Source organism: Microtus oregoni, unplaced genomic scaffold, assembly GCF_018167655.1.
Source record: "Microtus oregoni isolate MIOR12 unplaced genomic scaffold, Mior012 000027F_ref0000203, whole genome shotgun sequence".
Lineage (NCBI taxonomy): Eukaryota > Metazoa > Chordata > Mammalia > Rodentia > Cricetidae > Microtus > Microtus oregoni.
The window spans coordinates 32,853,596-32,858,932 of NW_024543086.1; the positions used below are offsets into that span (position 1 = coordinate 32,853,596).

General features: G+C 45.9%; 1 pseudogene; it reads right to left on the bottom strand.

Annotated features, from left to right (window-relative positions):
• Positions 1-2,410: 2,410 nt before the first annotated feature.
• Positions 2,411-3,950, bottom strand: LOC121463945 (annotated as a pseudogene).
• Between the last annotated feature and the right edge of the window lie 1,387 nt (positions 3,951-5,337).

A 5,337-nucleotide genomic window follows, 5' to 3' on the forward strand; every position in this document is an offset into this window, starting at 1 on the left:
CCAAGGTAAACGCGGAATGCCAGATTGCCCCAGAGGGCATAAGAACTAGGGGAGACCAACCTGGTACTCACTGGGAAATGGACTTCACTGAGATAAAACCGGGAACGTACCCAAAGCTCCAGCACACGCATGGGTGATGATCAGGTTCCTGGTTCCCAGGGGAGGAGGGCCAGTGATGCTGAGACGCCCCAGTCTTTCAGTGTGTAGTCACTGTACTTGGTTTTTAATAAGAACTGAATTTATTTATTTATTTATTTATTTATTTATTTTGGTTTTTCGAGACAGGGTTTCTCTGTAGCTTTGGATCCTGTGCTGGAACTAGCTCTTGTAGACCAGGCTGGCCTCGAACTCACAGAGATCCTCCTGCCTCTGCCTCCTGAGTGCTGGGATTAAAGGCGTGCGCCACCACCGCCCGGCAGTCATTGTACTTATCGTATATAGTTTTCTTTTTTATTTTATTTTTTATTGATATTTATTGAACTCTAAATTTTTCTCTGCTCCCCTCCCTGCCTCTCTCTCCTCCCCTTTCAAACCTCCCCCAAGGTCCCCATGCTCCCAATTTACTCAGGAGATCTTGTCTTTTTCTACTTTCTACTTCCCATGTAGATTAGATCTATGTGAGTCTCTCTTAGTGTCTAAGTTCTCTGGGATTGTGGTTTGTAGGCTGGCTTTCTTTGCTTTATGTTTAAAAATCACCTATGGGTGAGTACATGTGATAATTGTCTTTCTGTGTCTGAGTTACCTCACTCAAAATAATGTTTTCTAGCTCCGTCCATTTTCCTGCAAAATTCAAGATGTCATTATTTTTTTCTGCTGTGTAGTACTCCATTGTGTAAATGTACCACATTTTCCTTATCCATTCTTCAGCTGAGGGGCATTTAGGTTGTTTCCAGGTTCTGGCTATGACAAACAAAGCTGCTATGAACATAGTTGAGCACATGTCCTTGTGGCATAATTGAGCATCCTTTGGATATATACCCAAAAGTGGTATTGTTGGGTCTTGAGGAAGGTTGTTTCCTAATTTTTTGAGAAATCACCACACTGACATCCATAGGGGTTATACCAGTTTACATTCCCACCAGCAATGCAGAAGTGTTCCCTTTTCCCCACAACCTCTCCAGCATAAGTTGTCATCAGTGCTTTTGATCTTGGCCATTCTTACAGGTATAAGATAGAATCTCAGAGTTGTTTTGATTTGCATTTCTCTGAAGACTAAGGATGTTGAACATTTCCTTAAGTGTCTTTCAGCCATTTTAGATTCCTCTGTTGAGAGTTCTCTGTTTAGGTCTGTACTCCATTTTTTAATTGGATTATGTGTTCTTTTGGTGTCCAATTTCTTGAGTTCTTTGTATATTTTGGAGATCAGACCTCTGTCTGATGTGGGGTTAGTGAAGATCTTTTCCCATTCTGTAGGCTGTTGTTTTGTCTTTTTGACCATGTCCTTTGCTTTACAGAAGCTTTTCAGTTTCAGGAGGTCCCATTTATTAATTGTTTCTCTCAGTGTCTGTGCTGCTGGGGTTATATTTACAAGTGGCTCCCTGTGCCAATGAATTCAAGTGTACTTCCCTCTTTCTTTTCTATGAGGTTCAATGTGGTTGGCTTTATGTTGAGGTCTTTGATCCATCTGAACTTGAGTTTTGTGCATGGTGATAGATATGGGTCTATTTTCATTCTTCTATATGTTGATATCCAGTTATGCTAGCACTACTTGTTAAATATGCTTTTTTTCCATTTGATATTTTTTGCTTCCTTGTCAAAAATCAGGTATTCGAAAATGTATGGATTGATATCCGGGTCTTCTATTCAGTTCCATTGGTCTTCCTGTCTGTTTTTATGCCAATACCAGGCTGTTTTCAGTACTGTATATATGGTTTCCTTATATTAGATAGCCTTGAAATGTTGTGGCATTTCAATTGTATTTTAATAAATAAGACCGCCTGAAGAGTAAAACAGTCCCACTGGTCACACACCTTTAATCCAAGTAACCTCACTGGTTACCATAGACATCGGGTGGTGCACGCCTTGAATCCCACCACCAGTGGTGCATGCTTTTAATCCCAGGGGTGCACTCCTTTAATTCCAGCCCTAGAGAGAAATAGAAGACTGGGGGTGGGGTGGAGAGACAGCTCTCAGACACAGTCTCTTTCTGAGATTCCAGGAGGCAGGATCACCATTTCAGTCTGAGGTTGAGGTAAGAGCCAGTGGCTGGCTTTTACTTTCTGGATCTTCAAGCTGAACCCTGAATTTCTCTCTCTGAATTTTTTTCAGGGATGTACACTTTATTGAAAACTTTAAATACTCTCCAGATGGGACATCACATCTTCAATCAGGCTTCCATGTGGCCTCCACAGAAACTGAGCTTTCAGCACGGAGAATACAGTACTGAGTGCGTTTGCAGAGAGAGGACCCCTCAAGATGCATGCTTTCCTGCCAGCTTATCAGCCTTGACCAGAGCCTCCTCAATGGGTCCCACCAGATAGAAAGTCACCTGCCAAAATCTGCTGGAATCTTTAATAGTCTCCTTCGAGGGCACCAGCTCTCCTGTGTGTCCTGTGAAGACCTCAGGAACCTGGAATGACTGGGACAAGAGGCACTGTATTTTTCTTGCCCGGGACACAGCCAACTTATCTTCCTCAGAAAGTTCATCCATACCCAAGATGGCAATGAAGTCCTGGAGAGATTTGTAGTCCTGCAGGATCTTCTGCACCCCTCGCGCAACATCATAATGCTCACTGCCAACAAAATGTGGATGCATAATTCGAGAGGTGGAGTCCAGAGGATCCACAGCTGGGTAGATGCCCAGCTCAGCAATAGCACGAGACAGCACAGTAGTGGCATCCAAATGGGGCAGGATGAGACAAGTCATCAGCAGGCACATAGATAGCCTGCACAGAGGTGGCAGACCTCTTCTTGGTGGTGGTGATTCTTTCCTGCATTGTACCCATGTTGGTGGCTAGGGTGGGCTGGTAGCCTACAGCAGAAGGGATTCTGCCCAATAAGGCAGACACCTCTGAGCCATCCTGGGTGAAGCCGAAGATGTTGTCAATAAACAGCAAGACATCTTGACCTTCTTGGTCTCTGAAGTATTCTGCAACAGTAAGACATGTCAGAGCTACCCGGGCACGAGCACCAGGTGCTTCATTCATCTGACCATACACCAAAGCCACCTTGGAGGTGGTATCTTTTAGGTTGATAACACCAGATTCAGTCATTTCATGGTATAAATCGTTGCCCTCACAGGTCCTCTCACCAACACCAGCAAACACAGAGTAACCACCATGGGCTTTAGCGACAATGTTGATTAACTCCCTGATCGGTACTGTCTTTCCAACGCCAGCCCCACCGAAGAGTCCGATCTTGTCCCCCTTGGCATACAGGGCCAGCAGATCCACAACCTTCATACCAGTCACCAGGATTTCCTGTTCAACACTCATCTCTATGAACTCGGGAGCTTCTGCATGAATGGCAGCAAATTGTTTGGTTTTGATTGAACCTCGCTCATCAGTAGATTCTCCATTGACGTTTGTGATTCGGCCCAAGGTCTCAGGACCAACGGGAATTTTGATTGGTGCACCTGAATCCAGTACTTTCTGGCCTCTCACCAAGCCTTCAGTACCATCCATAGCAATGATTCTGACCGTGCTCTCGCCCAAGTGCTGGGCCACTCTAGAACCAGTCTGGTCTCCCTGCCCTGCACTTCCAGGGCATTTAGGATGGGTGGTAACCCTTATCGAGTTGGACGTCCACCACGGCGCCGATGACCACCACGATTCGCAGCGCCAGCCTTCGGCAACGGAGACATCTGTGCCGCAGAGTCTCTGGCCAGATGGACCACGCGGGCGCCGCTCACAGGTGAAGCTGCACAGGAGAAGCTGCACCTGGGGTAGCTGCGCAGAAGGGCTGAGTCCCCGTAAGGCCCCGGAGCCCACGCTCCCCACAAGACTCAACATGGTGGAGTCGGGGTAGAGACTGCTCTCTCTCTCTGAATTTTTATTAATCTTGCTTCAGTGACCCAGTTCTTCCAACAAGGCTATGCTTCCTAATTGTGCCACTCCCTGGGGGACAAGTATTCAAACACATGAGTCTGTTGGGGCCATTCCTATTCTCTATTATTAGTATTAATTTATTTATTTGATTTTACGTACATTGGTATTTTGCCTGCATGTATCTCTATGTGAGAGTGTAAGATCTTGGAGTTACAGACAGCTGTTAGCTTCCATGTGGGTGCTGGAATTGAACCGGAGTCCTCTGGAAGAACAGTCAGTGCTTTTAATCCCTGAGCCATCTCTCTAGCCCGCCATTCCTACTCAAACCACCACACTCGGCAAGCACTTCACCAACTAAATTACATTCCCAGCCTAAGAATGTAATTTGAAAGCACATCAAATTATCAAGTTATCTGCCTCCTGCTCTAACACGATAAAGGTCTTTGAAGTACTGTTTGGTAGTTGAAGACCAACCCCAGCTGCAGGCGAGACGCACTACTGCGCCCTTGTGGACATATTTGGTTACTGCTTCCAGTCATGTGTCTGTCAGTCAGAACAGGACTTTGTCCAGGTCTTTAACAGCTTCATTCTGTGACATTTTATAATTGCTCCTCCGGGGCAGTTTACCGGAGTCACAAGCCCGGATGTCTACCATGAATCCCCTCTGTGGCTGGTGGGTAGTTCTGACCATCAACCTGTTCTCATAAAGAGGAGATGGGTTAAATATGGGGAGGGGACTGGAGGGTCTTGTGGAGTTCCTAGATGCTGCTTTGGCATTCTCAGAACACGGCATCTCAGAAGACCTTGATGATTCTCACATGGTGGATGTCCTAAAGTTCAGCTCAAATCCTGAGAAAGAGCTTGTGTGAAAGCCAGGAGGAATGGCCCTGGCATCCTGGACCCATCATTGTGGACAATCACAGGGAAAATATGTATCGTGTGGTGTGGGAAGCCTTGGACAGATGTTTTGCTGTTATTTGTGGGTTCTGTTTCTCTTTTGTTGTATGATAACATCTCACTTGAGTTATGTAGGCTAGTCTTGAACTCACTATGTAACTCAAGCAAGCTGGAACTTGGGAACACCCCCCCCCCCCTCCGCCTTTGCCTCCTGAGTAGGGACTGATGACAAACATGGGCACACCCCCTCCCTACCTCTGCAGTCCTGAAGTTTCATGTCCTGTGATTTATTTTTTGAAAAACTCACTGTGGGACAGAGTATAGCTCAACGGAAGAACATTTTCTTAGCATGTGCCAAGCCCTGCCTTCAGTTTCCAGATCACGAAAGAAGGGAACAGTGAAAGCAAGTTCCTGGGCGACGGAGGAGATCCACCTGCCCGTTTCTTGAGATAAA